This window comes from Aotus nancymaae, unplaced genomic scaffold (genome assembly GCF_030222135.1).
Source record: "Aotus nancymaae isolate 86718 unplaced genomic scaffold, 86718_ANA_hifiasm-v0.15.2.pri h1tg000009l, whole genome shotgun sequence".
NCBI classification, from domain to species: Eukaryota; Metazoa; Chordata; class Mammalia; order Primates; family Aotidae; genus Aotus; species Aotus nancymaae.
Window position 1 is genome coordinate 16,995,150 of NW_026988420.1, and position 18,118 is coordinate 17,013,267.

Sequence of the window (18,118 nt, forward strand, 5' to 3'; positions counted from 1 at the left end):
TGAATTCTGTCCCTCTTGGCCTTCGTAGCACATGGCTTCCATTTCTGCTTTTCACCTACTTTGTTCCACCTTACAGCATGAGGAACGGCTCATGTGTCTGTCCCCTTCATTGGAAGTAAATTCTTTGAGTCCGGGCATGATGGCTAATGCCTGTAATCCCAGCACTTTGGGAGGCCAACATGGGTGGATCCCCTGAGGTCAGGAGTTTGAAACCAGCCTGGCCAACATGGAGAAACTCTGTCTCTACTAAAAATGCAAAAATTAGCTGGGTATAGTGGCATGTGCCTGTAATTCCAGCTACTTGGGAGCCTGAGGCAGGAGAATTGCTTGAACCTGGGAGGCAGAGGTTGCAGTGAGCTAAGACTGTGCCATTGCACTGCAGCCTGGGTGACAGAGAGGGACTCTGTCTCAAAAAAAAAAAAAGGTAAATTCCAAGTATAATATAATGCTTACACAAAAAGTACACATAGTATGTGTATCGACCTAGATGAATTTTCACGAACTTAACACTCCTATGCAATCAACATTTCAATCAAGAAACAGCATTATGAGCACTGTAGAAGCCCCTATTGTCGCTGCTACCCTCACCAGGATAATCACCATCCCGACTTTTAGCACCATAGATTATTTCACCTGTTTTTGTAATTTACTCAGATGAAGTCATACAGTATGTACTCTTTCCTGTCTGACTTTTGTAAGAGTCATTCATATATTTGTGTGTAGATATAGGCCATTTAAAAAATTTCATTGAATGAATGAAGCATAATTTATTTGTTCTACTGTTGATGAGTATTTAGGTAGTTTCCAGTTTTATGCTTTACAAATAATGTTGCTGTGAGCATTCAGGTTCATATCTGTTATGAGCATATACATGCATTTCTGCTGGGTGCATACCTAGGACTGGAATTGCTGGGTCATACGGTATGAGATTGTTCAGCTTCAGTGGATTCTGCCAAATGGTTTCCAAAGCAGTTGTACAACTACACTCCCCCAGCTGTGTTTGAGACCTGCATTGCCCTGCTTCCTTGCCAACACAAATTTCCTACGTTTCACTCTTGGCATTCTGATGGGTATGCTGCATTGTAGTTGTGGTTAGTAATTCTCTTATGATTAATTAACCAATTTACTGTATTTATTGTCCATTTGGAGATCATCTTTTGTGAAGGATCTAAGTCATTTGCCCATTTTTCTGTTGGGTTTCCTATATTATTATTATTGGTTTATAAGCGTTATTTACTTATTCTGATGTGGACTCATTTAAAAATTTCTCCAAGGCCTGAGCACTACTGGCTTCCGCATTCGATAAAATTTTGCTGCATAAAATAGAACAAAGGAACATCAACAGATCTTTGGCCATGAGTGGGCGTCCCCACTATGCAGTGTTTCCCTTCTCACCACCACAGCCTCCTTAGCAGTTAAAGGGGGGAGGTATCTGTATGGGGCAGGTTTGGATGAGGCCCAGAAAAGTTCTGGGGCCCAGGTGGATCTTCTATTGCTGGACAGTCTGTAGGCAGCTGCTGATTGAAGACTCACCCAACAGTGGTTGCCGGGCCATTCAGCCTGGACCACATAGACATTGCTTAGTGGGTGCGTATGGTTTCGTTCATTCATTCATTCAACAAATATTTATTGAGCACCTTCTAGGCACTCTTTTAGGTACTTAAGCTACTTTGGTGAATAAAACAAGGATGTCTGTCCTCATGGAGCTTATATTCCAGTAGGGAAGAGAGACAAGGAGGGCTAAACATAACAAATTCTTATGTAATATCTTAAAAGGCAATTAGTGCAAGACCAATTGGGAGTGTTTATGGGGCAGCTGGCAGCAGGGTGACTTAAGCAGGGATTGGGGAGGAGAGGAAGGCAGCATGAGGATGGCTGGAGCATCCATGGAAGAGGAGGCTCATGCAGAGGTCCTTGGCAGGAGAGTGTCAGGCATATTCAAGGAGCAGCAAAGATGACAGGAGGTCACAGAAGACACAGGAGCCCAATCATGGTAGGATCTGGGAGACTGACTAAAGGCTTTGCTTTGAGGATGCTTGGGGAAGTTGTCAAAGGAATGGAGCAGGGAATCACAGGATCTGACATACATGGCATACAGCTCCAACTGCGGTGCTGAGAAGAGGTATGGGTAGGACGGGGGCCTGGAGATGCACTGAGAGGTGTGTAGTAAGCCAAGTGAGAGTGCTGGTGGCTGGCACCAGGGCGGCAGGAGCAGAAGTAGTGAGAAGTGATTAGATTCTGGATGCATTCTGCAGGCAGAAAAGGCTCTCCTGATGGAGTATACGTGGAGTGTGAGTGAGGGCAGGAGTCAAGGGTGACTTGGCTGTCATGAGACTTCCTGTGGCTCACGCCTGTAATCCCAGCACTTTGGGAGGCTGAGGCGAGCAGGTCACTTGAGCTCAGGAATTCGAGACCAGCCTGGGAAACGTGGTGAAACCCTGTCTCTACCAAAAATACAAAAACTAGCTGGGTGGTGGCTCACACCTGTAGTCCTTGCTACTTGGGAGGCTGAGGTGGAAGGATAGCTTGAGCCTGAGAGGTGGAGGTTTTGGTGAGCTGAGATCACACTACTGCACTCCAGCCTGGGTGACAGAACAAGACTCTGTCTCAAAAAAGAAAAAAGAAAAAAATAAAAAACAAAAACAAATGACTTGGCTGTCGTGAGACTTCCGGTTCTGGTCCCTGACCGTAAGGGCTCCTTTTTCCCTGGGGTGTCCTCCCTGCTCACCAAGTCTGGTGTCCTCCTCTCAACCCATCCCCCACCCCATCCTGGGTCTTGATTCCCATCCCAGTCCAGTGTAACCCTCACCGAGTGGCCACCCCTTCTCTTCTTTCCATCCATGGTTATAATGAAAACTCTCCCCGACTTCCCCCAGGGCTTCATTTTGAGCTCTGAAGGCTTATTTTGAAAGCAAAAAAAAAAAATTTTCTTCCTTTTGCATTCCCACTAAAGCATTCCTAATTCTCCTTGAGGCCACACGAATGCCTCTGACTGATTCAAAAGCGAGTCATAAAAGGAAAGCATGATTGATTAATATTTCAAGGAAACTTGTTATTTAGTTTACTTTCTGTATGTTTCTTACGACTTAGAATCTGGGAAATCTCTGGTGTTAGAGCTGAAAGATAACCAAGAGAGACTCAGGGAGGTTAATGTAGACCCAGGGAGGTGAATCAAGATCTAGGGAGGTAACATGAGGCCAGGAAGGTAAAACAATCCACGGGTCAGTTTGTTTAGCAACTGGACTGCAAGGTTTTCACTCTTGGAGAAATGGTTCTTCCAGGACAATAAACCTGGGATGACCTAATCTGTTTCTGGGCTTTTTATCTGGACTTTCTGTTTTCAATGGCCTTTTCTTCCTCCTCATTATCTCCCTCCAGACAAGCTCTGCAGTTAAGGCCTCTCGGCTTCCGAGTTGATCCCGTTACATTACACATTAATCGCAGATGTGTCCCTAAAAGGCTCTGGGCTCACTTCGGGTCCTCCATGGTAAGCTGACCTATTGGCAGGCCTTGGAGGGTGCATGTTTTGGAAAGGGCAGCCGTCTTTTGCCTGCCTCTCCAAATCCGTGGCAGAATCCTTCCAGCCTTCCGGGGGCAGACTGCTCTGCCTGCACTCTCTTTCGCACCCACAGGGGCTGTTTAGTGCATCCCCTCTGCCAGTCCTGGGCCTCCCTTACAATAACAGCAGTGTCTTCCCTGGCTCTGATGGGGTTTGAATCAATGTAAACAAACGCAGGCAGAGTAGTGGCTTGGTGGAATGGAAAGGATGGACTGGGAATCCATGTCTACACTGCATCATTTGTGGCCACTTTGGTTGTAGGAGTTCAAACCCAGGCCCTGTTTCCTTGAGTTAGTTTGTTGCTTGTGTCTCTGGAAAGGAGGCACATTGTGGTTCATTGGCCAGTTATGACTGTATCATAAATACATACTTACAAATGTAAGCCACAATATTAAAATTTATACATTCACAGCATTGTACCACACACAAAAATGTCTGAGTTTGCAGATGGGGTCACTGAGGCTCAGAGAGATGAAGCAAGGTAGTTGTCCAAGGTCACAGGCAGTGAGAGACAGAGCTGGGGTTCACAATCAAAGCTCCCATGACCCCGCATCCCATTCTTTTCCCATTGCATTGCCTGTCAAAGTCCTGTCAGTATCTCTATATGAGGCACATTCCACATAAATCTCTGCTCCCAAGTCAACCACCAGGCTTGGCCTCTGCCCCTGGGGCGTTAGTTACTAGCTCAGCCCTCCCCACCTGCTCCCCATGTTCTACAGACGTTCCCTATATCGAATCTATTTACCCTTTTCTAAGACTCTGATTGAGCACTGGGACATCCATCTCTAGGCTCAGAGATCATTTGATTAATGGCATAGTCTTCTGATGCTCCTTTGTTTCTGGTTCTGTCCTTTTGCGGAACATGACAGTTGGCATAAGGGTGGAAATGAGGGACTAGGAATCAAGCAGCTGGTCTGAGTCCTGGCTATGGGTGATGGTGTATGACCTTTGGGCATTTCTGCACTTGGGTTAAATTTCCTAATCTATAGAACAGTGCGATTGGGAATAATCTATCTGGACTCTCCCAATTCTCGAGTTCTGTGCTTGTCTTTAAAAGGTAAACAAGCAGAGTAAACCCTAAAGCTAACAATACCTTCCTGAACAAAAATACCCTCAAATCCATATCCAGTAGAGATGGGATTTGTGATTTGGGCATTGGCATTCGTGAATGTGATTATAAGATTCTAATATATTTGCTGCTAAAATTTCATCAGAAAATTTGAAGCAATGCATGCTTGTAGACTCTAATCCCTAAAAGTCCTCTATGCAATATTTCAAATATATATTTTGTCAAAGGTTTGATGCTCTGCTTAGGTATTTCTAACAAGCACTCTCTCCAAACAAATCTCTTTGAAAATGCATTAGATAACACAGTTCCTTCAATTCCGTATCTTCCTTTCTGTCTAAACTGAAAAAGCCAGTTCATGTTATTAATGACAAGTCATTTTGCAGAGTGCCCGGGTTAATAGAAGAGATAACTGGCAAAATAAAAATGCGAAATACTAACATGCTGAAGATAAAACAGAGGTCTGATGTGAATGCATAATGTGGAAATCGTGAGGAAAAGTCACTGGCTGGTGCGGAATTCCAGCAGAATGAACAGGACAGCTGTGGCCACCAGCTGGTCCACTGGTTTCCCAACTTGCTATGTTCTTGCCCTGCTTTTCTCCCAACTAGCCTTGTTGAACCCAAATCCTAGAATTTTAGAGTCAAAAAAAGTCCCTTAGGTAAATCTGAGGGTGAAGAAACTGAAGCCCAGGCATGGGGGGAGCTCATCTAAAGAAACCCTGCCGGTTAGAGGCAAAGGAGGCTCAGGAACCCCTGTTGACTACCATTTCGGTGCTTCGCCCATGATTCTACGACTCCAGGTGCCTGCTCCTGTCTTCCCCACATCAACCTAGGCCAGGGAGAGGGAACAGGAATTTAGCAAATAAAATTCAGAGGACACTTCATTCAAATTCCACCTCTACCCTTGCCTACTCGTATGACTTTGGGAAAGTCACTTCTCCTCTCTGTGCCTCAGTCTCCCCCACTGTAAAATGAGCTGATACAGGTAGAACTTTTTGCACTCTCGTGAATGTTCAAAAAAGTGAGTGATGGTTGTTCATATTTGGTGACTTGTTATTTGTTTTTAGTTATACAGTCCCTATCTGGAAGCAGAAGACAGGGTTAGAGGACCTCTTGAAGTCATATCTGGCTCAAGAATTGCGTGTTTTCTTGATCGTCCTCAAGTTCAGAATCAGAAGGAAAAGTCGGCTGTTCTTTGTGTTCACTGAGCATTAAGACAAGAGGAAAGGCAGTTTGAAGCTAGCTGAGGCCACTGTGGTGGATTCCTTGACAGTGTAGGGTCTTCTTAGGTGGTAAATTTGATGCAGAGCCTGGGACCAACAGCCACATGGTGTAAATGGTACAGAGGTGGAGAGCAACCCTAAGTGACCCTGGTATTCTTTTCACTACAAGGAGTTGGGGCTGTCCTCTGCAAATTTTTGATGAGTTGGTCTCATTTTATAAATATTAAAATACTTATAAATGTGTAAAACTGGCACAGATGCCAGCAAAAAAAGGAATCATCCTTGAGGATTATGAAGAAATGAAAAACAGAACTGGGGCTGGATAAACTGCCTTCAAGAGCTGGGACTTTGCAATCAGGCATGCACACCTGCTTTCCAGTCATGTGACCTTGGGTAGGTGACCTCATCTCCTGAAACCTCAGTTTCTGCATCTATAAAATGGGGGAAGTATCGGTTTCTTCTTTATAGGGTTGGAATAAGAATTGGTGAGGTAATACATATAATGTGCTTAACACACTGTCTGGCACATAATGAGTATTTAATTCATGCTAATTATGATTAATTCTTTAAAAAGTGGTTTAGAAAAGCTAATGCTTCATTGAATTACAACCCTTAGACATTAAAATATTAAAATATGCCTCAGCATAGACGTTCAGTGGGAAGACTTCTGTCTGTTAATTCTCAGTTAACCCTCCTGGCATTTAAATAGTGAGTGTGTGTTGAGGGGCAGGCATCCATTCTCATTTAGCAAAGCCCTTTTGAATGGGTAGTTCCTTGAGCTGGCTCTAGGAGAAAGCCCTATCTTGTGTCTAAATGACCTACATTATTTGGAAAAACAAACAAAGCTGGATTGATCTGAGTTGACTGCTTTCAGAAACAACACATTAGCTGAATTCAACGATTTCCTCCTTTCTTCCACCAGCCAATTTTTGGGTAGATATAGCTTCATTATAAAATCTGACCTAGCTTGACTCTGTATAATTCAATCTCAAAGTATAAACAATCTGGAATGTTTTGTGGAAGACCTTGAATGATTTCTGAGCAGGAGATAGAGGCCTGGAGAACCAGAGGGTGAATGCATTCCGGTTTTCTGTGGCAGGTGACCTTCATTAGCACACAGCACCAAGCTGATTGCTGCCTCCTGAAACCCACTCCCCTCCCTTGCTCGATGAGTTTGATCCATGCTACTCTCTCTGGAAGGATATCTGAAGAAACCGCACGGGTGAGAGGAGCCTAACCTCTCATTCTGTAGATGAGAAAGCTGTGATTTAATGAGTTTGCATGACCAGCATCTATTACTCTACGATATTTTCCTCTTGGTTCCAACGCCATGCTCCATTTTCTTCAAGCAAGAGATACTGGGGGAAATTTTCAATCATTTTCCAGTTTCCATGTTATTCGCAATACAACACAAAGTTACCTTTATTAAAAACGTGAAAATGTCGGGTTTTTAGATCTGGGTGTACGCATTTGCTTCCCTGGGAGACAGTGGGGAAGAGGCACAGTATCTGGGGGTCGCGGGCCTGGGAGGGCGGTGCCTATGGGGAGGGCGGTGTCTATGGGGAGGGTGGTGCCTATGGGGAGGGTGGTACCTATGGGGAGGGCGGTGTCTATGGGGAGGGTGGTGTCTATGGGGAGGGCGGTGCCTATGGGGAGGGCGGTGTCTATGGGGAGGGTGGTGTCTATGGGGAGGGCGGTGCCTATGGGGAGGGCGGTGTCTATGGGGAGGGCGGTGCCTATGGGGAGGGTGGTGCCTATGGGGAGGGTGAAAAGACCTTCACTGCCACCTTGTGGTCACCTGGGGCCAAACAGGGTCACTCCTCTGGAACCTCCCTCTGACTAGCTTTGGCTGCTTGCCTGGGATCTTTATCAGTGCAGTCAACATTGCTTCAATGGAGCTTTTGTTAGAATTTTTCTTCCAGTGCATTTTCACTTTATTTAGCCCAGGGAAGGGGAAGGTTGTTGAAAGCTAGCTAATCTATCTGCTGAAAAAATATCTGCAGGGAGGAAGAGGTCAGAATCCAGGAAAGGTCTTAAGAAGAAATGTTTAGGAGCCTTCTAAGATCCTCATCTCATCTTGCGGCATCTCTCCACAAGAGCAGAGATTATGGGACAAAAGTCAGGCCCGAGTCGGCACCTGTCACTATTATCCCTTGGTCAACTGAGGAGGTTAGGGCAGATGAGGATTCATTTATTATCTCATTTATTGGCCTTGTTTATAGTCCAAATTCGTTCTCACATCACATTCTGATAGTTTCAGATTCAATAGCATCAGTTGAAATACTAACAATATTTTTCAGTGCAAAAGAATGACTTTCAAGTTATGTATTATGGAAAGGATTATAATAAATTAAATGCCTAAACTGGCAGAGTGCAAACAATTTTGACTCAGATCTAAATGTTTGCACTGGCTGTTTAAACATTTAATTTGTTAGAATGGAAGTAGCAGCACAGAAAAAGCATGTTAATTAAACGGGCTTCAGCAATGTGAGTCATCCCACGGACACAGAGCGTGACAAACCCGGATGGCAAAAGTCAGCGTGCGTTGATTTCTCATTCTCCAAACGGACACTTCACATCTTTAAACCCTGCAGACATTAGTGGTTTTTAATGAATTCTTCTGTCATTTTGAGGTGACTTTTAGATGATGTCGTAGTACTGTTAGTCTGAGAAAGAACTTTGCCAATTAAGTTATGGGGAAGTTATCACCACAAATAATTGATTAAAGTGATTGTATGGCTAATCTGTTCCATACTTTTACATTAAAAAAATAGAAAAATGTAAAGAAGAGGTATAAAAACAAAACCTTGAAATAACAGTTTATCAAAAACAAAAAATCTCCATCATCACCCTCGATTACCATCACCACCAACACCACGACCACCATCATCTCATCTGTTGGGGCCATGGAAGACCTAGTCCCAGATTTCCTGTTTGGCCCTGGTTCTACATGGTAGAGTTATGGTAACACGATGCTGGTTAAGTCACTTCTCTCCTCTAAGCTTCAGGTTCCTCATTTGTAAAATGAGGGACTTTTTATTGGTTAGGGTAAGGCTAAGCTGATGTAGCAAAGAGGCCCCCAAATAGGGTGATTTACATAAGATAATAGTTCATTGCTTCTTAGAAGTAGCCCAGTTGTTTCAGGCTGGCCAGGGAGTGCTTGACGCCTTTACTCAAAAATCTTTAGTGACTCCTTACTGCCTGCAAAACTCAATTCAAGGTCCTTCACAATCTGTCCTCAACTCACACTTCCAACTTAGTCACTCTTAGCCTTTCTACTTCCATCTGTCTTTTCTGTCCTGTTCCCTCTCCCTAGAATTCTTTTCTTCTTCACCGATTGACGTTGTATGCATTCTACATGGCCGAGCTCAGAGGCTGCCTCCTTCATGAAGCCTTGTAATTCCCTGCCTCTTGCCTCTTTCCATTCCCTGTTATAACCCTCATTACTTCTTCCTCTGCCTTCCCATATCTTTGCCTCTTTTATAGTATCGAATTCCATTTGCCTTATAATTAAATCAGTTATTTATGCAAATTGGCTTTATGTTTTCTGGAGGCAACAGACTGCATATTATTTATCTTTGTTTCCCAACTTCTCTCTCCTTCCTTGCCTTGCTCAATACCCAGCATTGTTGCTTGCCCAGTAAATGTGTGTTGAACTGAAGGGAGTAAAAGAAGTTGTTACAGATAGAAAAACTTAGTCATCAAAATAGCAACCGTTTGTTAACTCAAGGGGCCAATTAGGGAATGAGCTATTCTTTGGAAAATTCCAGATGTGAATTAAAACAGTTCCAATTAAACTCACATCCTGGGCTAGACCCAGAATAGCATACACAGGTCTAGCCCGTGTATGGGCCTTGGGCCTATATCCACGTAGAGTAGTGTGCCACTCACGTTTGTTAGGAAGAACATGATTCCTGAGACTGCTATTATTTTTCTTAAAGCCTTTGTCCATGAGCCATGTGAAAAAAGAATCGTATCTTTGCCTTGGATGTAAGTCCATGGATGTTGTATATCATATGCTTTAAGTCTATCTCCATTTGTGGAATTTCTCTCTTCGTTCTACCCCATTTTAGCCACATCAGAATCTAAGAATTCATTGTCTGAAGGAGTCTCATTTCAAATAGTAACGTAGCTTTTGGGATCAGGTGCAGGGAGCTCAGAGCTCCGAGCCCTATATGGGTTTACTGTACAGCTGGGAAAACTGGTCTACTTTCCTCAAACCTCACTCTTCTTATTCGTAAATGGAACAGCTACAGCCTCCTCCTTCTCACAAGGCTGTTTGCACAAATGATGGCAGCTCATTAGTGAAGTGCTTTGAAAAGATGGTGTGGAATCCTGCAGGGTACCGTTGAGAGGCTAACCTCCAGGCTTATAAGAATGGATATTAAAACCATGCATCTGCTTGTTCCAGTCACTGGGTGCACATGAACAGTCCCTTAGTTGTATTTATCAGGCTCATTTTTTCCTGAAGAAAGAAATTAAATTTGTTTTTTTCAAATTTACAAATGTAACCATGAGTGAGTCTGCTTGAATGAACTTCAAATCATAATTTAGATAATGTCAAGATGGCAATAAAACTTATGAAATAGAGCAAGGGTGGTGAAGAAAGAAAGCAGGAGGGAGACATTCAGATGATTCCACCTTTCTGCCTGGCAGTTTTCTTTTTCTTTTCTTCCCCCTCTATGCCTTTCCATCCCCTTGTGCACATAAACCTTTCTGCTTCTCTTCATTTAAATGAATCTGGCCAGGTGGCATTAATGCTTATAAAAGCAAATGGAAACTGCAAAGACAGATGTAGAGTCTGTCACCCAGTTCAGAAATTGTCAATTCTTTGTAACTGTCATCTTACAACTCACCTAGGATTGAAACTAATCGAGCCCAAAATGGTGGAATTGAGGATGCCTGAGTGTGATGCCCACACCTTCCCCTCCTCACCATATTTTCCCATTAGATTCATTTATTCCAGCTGGAGTTCCCACCACGTTCCACTCTTCTACCAGTCTATGTGCTGTGAGAACTCAAATATGAACAGGGCTAGTCTCTGCTTATAAGGAACCCATTTACCAGAAAACAGTGATTCAGGAAGACAAGATTAAAGCCCAATAATTAAATAGAAATGTACAATTTTAAGAGTAGGAGGAGTTTGGAGAACGCAAAGGACTTTTGGGGTGTCTCAGAAATGATACCCCATGGCTTATGCTGCTGGTGCATAAGACAGGACCTAATTGTAAGAAAGAATTTATCATCTCCATATACAAAGGGGAAGGCCTTTGGAATAAGGTTAAATAAATAGCCCCTTCCTCAGCACACACACACACCCTCTCACGCACACACAGAGAGGTGAGAAATAACAATCTACCCTTGCCTTCATCAGGGGCCGTTTGGCCACAGTTTGCTCAAGTTGGTTTAGGCAAAAAGGAAAATTTGTCTCACAGAGTCCAGGAGCAGAGATAACAGTGGGGCTCCCATGGGGGTGAGTGGGGCTCAGTTCCTGAAACAAAAGCCACCAAGAGGCCTCAGGGGCTCTGCTTCCCTCTGTCATCTTGATTTATTTTTCTCTTCTTGGCTGAGTGGTTTTCTTAAGTCACACATGCACCAAGCATCTCTGCCTCTTCCCTGATCTTCGGAGAATTCCAGAGTCCCCAAGCCAAATTTCCCCAATAAGCAATTCTATTTGACTAATAGGATTATTCTAAAGATGGTTATTTGACAAAATGGGTCCAATTAGGTGACCTCTTTTAGATCAATCATCTTTGGCCAGGGATTTCAGCAGAAGGCTGGGGAAGCAGTTTCTTGAGAAGAGAATGTGTAGAGAACAGAGAAGTGAGCTCTCTGGTTCAACATTTAACTTTTGATTGTTTATGAAATGATTATACAGTGTGAGGATTTTCCAGGTCGTTTGCTTTTACATCTCTCTTCTTTTACTAACCTTGAACATTTCACTGACTGTTGGCTTGGGCAAAATTACTTTACTTTTTTATTTTCATTTTTGAGACAGAGTCTCACTCTGTCACTCAGGCTGGAATGCAGTGGTACAGTATTGGCTCATTGCACCCTCTGCTTCTTAGGCTCAAGAGATCTTCTTATCTCAGCCTCCTGAGTAGCTGGGACTCCAGGTGCATATGACCATGCCTAGCTAATTTCTTTAATTTTTTGCAGAGGCGAGGCTTTGCCATAATGCCCAGGCTATTCTTGAACTCCTGGACTCAAATGATCCACTCACCTCAGCCTCCCAAAGTCCTGGGATTATAGGCATGAACCACCGTGCCTGCCATACTTTACTTCTTAATAACACTATGGTTTAACTAACTGTTTAACAAATAGAGGCTGATGTAAGAAACATATGTTTCTCTCCTGGAGCCTACAGTTTAGTGGGGAAGACAGATAAACAAAAACAGAAACAAAAATACCCAACAGTAAACAAAACAATTAGAAGTTGTGTTAAGCGAGGAAACAGAATATTGAATTAGAAAGATGGGTGGGAGAGGAGGGAACCTATCTTAGATGCAGTTACGAGAGGACTGTTTTAGGGAGTTGACTTCTTAGTGGAGTGTGAAGGGACCCATTATGAAAAAGGTAGTGGGGAGGATTTACTTAAAAAAAAAAGTTATCTCAAGCAGAGAGAAGACAACGTGTGCCCAAAGATGCAAAATATCTGAGGAGGAAAAGAACTTAATTTGCTTTTAATTCCCAGCATGCCACATGTTCTAATTCTCCTTCACATGGAATAATTGAAAGACTTCTTTTGTGGACTCTCTTAAGTTCCATTGCAAAAAGTTATAGCATAGTAGAGATATATTGGCTCCCTTATTTCAATCAGTATTCGAGATGCAGATTTACATTACAATAAAATAATCTGGCCATTTGTTTGGAGATAGTGTATCTAGCATCTAATATTCTTGGATTTTGAGGTTGGAGAGATTTGGGTTAGTCTCGTCGTTTGACTTACTTGCTGTGTGACTTTGGGTGAGTTGTGCAGTTGCTCTGTGTAGCATTAGTTTCTTCATCTCCCCATCTCAGTCTTCATCTCTGGTTCATAGAGATGTTTAAAAATGAGAATTGGGGCCGGGTGCAGTGGCACATGCCTGTAATCCCAGCACTTTGGGAGACCCAGGCGGGTGGATCACCTGAGGTTGGGAGTTCAAGACCAGTCTGACCAACATGGAGAAACCCTGTCTGTACTAAAAATACAAAATTAGCCGGGTGTGGTGGTGCATGCCTGTAATTCCAGCTACTGGGGAGGCTGAGGCAGGAGAATCACTTGAATCTGGGAGGCGGAGGTTGCAGTGAGCCCAGATTGTGCCATTATACTCCAGCCTGGGCAACAAGAGTGAAACTCCATCCAAAAAAAAAAAAAAAGAGAGAAGTTATATTGAATGAGGAAATGTATGTAATGTGACTAGCATAGTATCTGACGTAGTACATTAAAAGCAATTAAAAAATTTTTGTTTATATCACCTAAATTCTAGAAAACTGACTCCTTTGTAGTGCTCCTTGGGGAGTGCAATATATAAAAGAATTTATATGTGCTTTGGAACACAGTTTTCTTTCTCTCCAATTCCCTCAATGCAATGAAAGGAGATTAACATCAGAAACTGAGAAAAATTCCTCAAATGAATGGGATTGGAAAGAGCTGAGAAAACCATCATCCAAAACCCACCTAGAAGAAGATTACTGTTAGGTAAGAGGAGAACCAGAGAAACTTCGAGCTCAGCTTTAGCATATGCAGTGAACAGGAAGAGAGTCCTGGGGCAGTTGTTAGGAAATTAAGATTCAGACCAGAAAGGCAAGTTACAACTCTTACTAAACCTCTGACCAAACAGCAAGGCTGGTAAAGTACACAGGAGGGGAAAGTATCCTGTAGGGGAGGGCTTCTGAAGTGACTGGAGGCCTGGGAGGGACATAACCAAGGTGTCCTTGAAGAAATGTCAGACTTCATAAAAGACAGAAAGAGGAGAGAAATAGGTCAGGTGTGGTGGCCCATGCTTGAAATCCCAGCACTTTGGGAGGCCAAGAAGGGCTGATCACCTGGGGTCAGGAGTTCCAGACAGCCTGGCCAACATAGTGAAACCCCATCTCTACCAAAAATCCAAAAATTACTGCTCAAGAGGCTGAGGCAAGAGAATTGTTTGAACCCAGGAGGTAGAGGTTGCAGTGAGCTGAGATTGCACTACTGCATTCCAGCCTAGGCAAGAAAGTGAGACTCCATCTCAAAAAAAAAAAAAAAAAAAAAAGAAAAGAAAAGAAAGAGGAGAGAAATAAAGAAGGAAAAGACCCACTTTCCCAAAGGGAAACCCACTGAAATTCTTTATTGCTAGAGTAGAGTCCTCCTTCCTTTGGCAGTTGGGGAGAGCCCCCCAGCCTCATGCCTGCCTCACGCCCAAGCTTTCCTGTAAGGACCTTCTTCCCCTTACAAAGAGTTTTTTCAGAGGAAAGGCCTTTTGGGGAAACCAGTCAACACAATTGCAGAAAATTCCACTCCAAAACTTGTCAGCTGCTTACACTGATCACAGTATGAAAAGACTACAAATGAGTACCAGATATATGAGGAAAACCAACAGCATGAAAGAGAAGTACTAGGATTAGGAAGAACTGCTGATCTTAAAAGAAGATGAGACAATTCAGGAAACAGAAGAAAAGTTTAAAAAAAAAACCAACCTATGATCAAAATGCATTCATTAAATAACAACTAAACCAGGTTCTTCTGAAAATTTAAGAACCAGAAATGAAGAAATAATTCTGGAAAGTAAAAAATCTGAAATGAAAAATTCAGCAAAGGGTCTGAACAATAGAAAAGGCTAAATGAGTGATTTGGAAGATAAAGCTCAGGAAATCTAATAGAATTTAGAGCAAAATCTACCCCCCTGGAGACACTGATGGTGTTCAGGAAACACTGTTGGCTGCGTGGCAGGCGAGGGAGGGAGCTGTGTGGGAGGATGGAACACCACAGTGTTGAGAGGTATCGTTAGGAGATTTTTTTTTTTTTTTTTTTGGTCTTAGGGGGACGGTGATAAGTTCAGGCAAATCATTCTAGGTGTGGAGAGAGTCTGAAATATATCAGTAAAGTATGTAGGAGTGAATGATTGTGAATGTGTAATGCAAATGGAAAAGCAGGTTTTATCTTGTTAAGTCATTCACTAGGGAACCAATTGTAGTTCTTTCTAATCCTCTTTTCCTCTTTTTGCTGAAAGTTGCAGAAAAGGAAATGTGTGAAGAAAAATGGGAAACTTCATTGTGGATCAGATGATGTCAATCCATAGTAGATTCGTGTTAGTTTGTCATGTGGAAGCAGTGATTTTAGGACCCACTGATTAAAAACAAACATTCCTAAGTGATTCCGGGAGATGCAGTTTATTTGTTAATTAAAAAGCTTTTTTCTTGGTCTCTTAAATTATGGCTTTCATGTAATAAGGATATTTTTAGTGAAAAGTTGTTTTCCTTTCAAATCACAGAACTTTTAAAAAGACTTAATTTGAAAAAGTACCTTTTCATTTGACACTTTTCCTGTTTCTAAATTTAGGAAATCCAGAATAGCATTTGACAGAAATTATGTTTTCAATTTATCTTTGACATCTGTCCCACTCCATTTTGCTTTGTGACTTCTTTATTCAACAATAAATTATCTTAGGAAAAAAAATGTAGAGCAAAACTACAAGGAGATAAGAAATACAGGGAAAAGTTAATACAAAAAGGATTAGTCCAGGAAGGCCCAAAACACCAACTGAACAGGAATTTAGAGTCAGAAAACAGAGTCAGAGGCAGAAAGGAGATAATAGAGGAAATATTTCTTCAAGCTAAGGAGAGACATGAATCATTTACTTAAAAGGAGCCATTGAAAGCTAACGAAACTAATATAAAAAGATCCACACCAGAAAATACTAGTGAAAAGAAAATTTGAAATGTTTCCAGAGAGAAAAAGAAATCCCATTTACTATAGTGGACAATAGTGGTTACAGTTTTAGCTTTCTTGTTTGCTTTTTTCTCTCCTTTCTTCCGGTAAGAATGTCCCTCCCTCCCTCTCTCCCTCCCTCCCTCCCTCCCTCCTTTCCTTCCTTCCTTCCTTCCTTCCTTCCTCTCTGTATGTCATTCAGATGGGACTATGAATTCAGGACCACCCCAACCCAGGTCACAGGGAGAAGCCTGGGACCCACACATGACTAATCAGAGAATCCCACTTCTGACTAGAGTGATTAGCTCAGAGTGGGCATGGGACCAAAAAGAGCTCCCTAGGATTTCATGTGTTAATGGGGAAACTGGTCTCTTTCTTTTGGGGTTATGTGGCTCACAGGGATGTTGGCTACAGCTGTATGTAGTTGTCTTTCTTGCAGAGGAAGCTTGTTAAAGTAGTACAGAAGGAGCCAAACATACAGAAAGTAATACAGACAAACAGAGTCACAAGACATAGAAAAGAACCCCAATGGCACCGTTTGAACTACTCAGTCATACTTGAGGCCAGCTCCATCTCTGGACTTCCCAGGGATGAGTCACCAAATTCCCTACTTGGCTGAAGGCAGTTAAGTTGTTTCTGTAACATGCACCTGCAAAGAAGTGAAAATCAGATTGGCATCAAGACTTCTTACCAGCCACATGGAACACAAGAAGATAACACAGAGAATTCTTCAAAGTTCTGTGGGAACTTTGAACCTAGAATTCTATGTCCATTCAAACTATTATTCTAGTGTGGGGGCAAAATAAAGAGATATTTAGGACATGTAATGACTCAGAAAGTGTTCCTTTCACAGAACTTTTCTGAAAGAATTTCTTGGGAATGAATTGTAACAACAAGAAAAAATGGATTTAAGATGCAAGACTGTGGAATATGCAAAATAATGTTGAGCAAAGTCATCAGTGAAAGTTGTAATTAAATAAACATGATGTATAGTGCAAATTTAGTTCCATAATAGTCTGGAACTAAATTTCTGAATTACTATGTCATAGGAGAGAATAGTAGGACAGAAACGCTGTTAGTGTCTAAGAGTTTCATACAGTTAAGGAGAAGCTACAGATAGTAAATCTAGGGATGAATAGCAAATTTAAATTTTAATCATTTGTCAAAATGTACTGGCAACTACTAGAAAAATAGAAATAAGATGTGTAATTTCCAGACCAGTAAAGGAGGAAAATATCCCAATCCAATAAAAGGCAAATGAGGTGGAAAAATAATAAAACACATGGAAAGAGAAAGCATAAAACAAGGTGACAGAAATAAATTCAGACACAACAGGGATCACAGCAAGTGTGTGAGTAGAGTATGTCAAATGCTGGAGTGTGAGCACCATGAAGGCAGGGACTGTAATTGGTTTTGTTCACTGCTGAGTCCTTCAATTAATATTTGTTGAATGAATGAATGGAAAGATGCTCTAAGATTTGATTTTCAACAGTCTTGTTTAATAAACAGATCTTGGCTTTGCAGACACTGCTGGGAGCCCTGTACTATCAGCTGTGGTCAACCCCACCATGTTCTTCAGCATGGCTGTTGATGGTGAGCCCTTGGGCCACATCTCCTTTAGCTGTTTGCAGACAAGATTCCAAAGGCAGCAGAAAACTTTCATGCTCTGAGCACTGGAGAGAAAGGATTTGATTACAAAGTTTCTGCTTTCACAGAATTATTCCAGAGTTTCTGTGTCAGGGTAGGGACTTCACACACCATAATGGCACTGGTGGCAAGTCCATCTATGGGGAGAAATTTCATGATGAGAACTTCATCCTGAAACATACAGGTCCTGGCATCTTGTCCATGATAAATGCTGGACCCAGCACAAAGGGTTCCCAGTTTTTCATCTGCACTGCCAAGACTGAGTGGTTGGATGGCACACATGTGGTCTTTGGCAAGGTGAAAGAAGGCATGAATATTGTGGAGGCCATGTAGCGCTTTGGGTCCAGGGATGGCAAGACCGGCAGGAAGATCACCATTGTTGACTGTGGACAACTCTAATGAGCTTGACTTGCGTTTAACTTAACCACCAGACCATTCCTTCTGTAGCTCAGGAGAGCACCCCTCTACCCCATTTGCTCACAGGATGCTAGAATCTTTGTGCTCTCGCTGTAGTTCCCTTTGGGTTCCATGGTTTTCTTATCCCTTTCCATGCCTAGCTGGATTGCAGAGTTAAGTTTATGATTATGAAATAAAAAGTAAATAGCAACAACAAAAAACAAACAAGAAAACAAATATTTTGTTTGTTTTTTGAGACAGAGTCTCACTCTGTCACCCAGGCTGGAGTGAAGTGGCATGATCTTGGCTCACTGCAACCTCTGCCTCCTGGGTTCA

General features: G+C 42.4%; 1 pseudogene; it reads left to right on the forward strand.

The window, feature by feature from the left end:
- Nucleotides 1-3,191: 3,191 nt before the first annotated feature.
- Nucleotides 3,192-17,785, forward strand: LOC135273843 (peptidyl-prolyl cis-trans isomerase A-like; annotated as a pseudogene).
- Nucleotides 17,786-18,118: the final 333 nt, after the last annotated feature.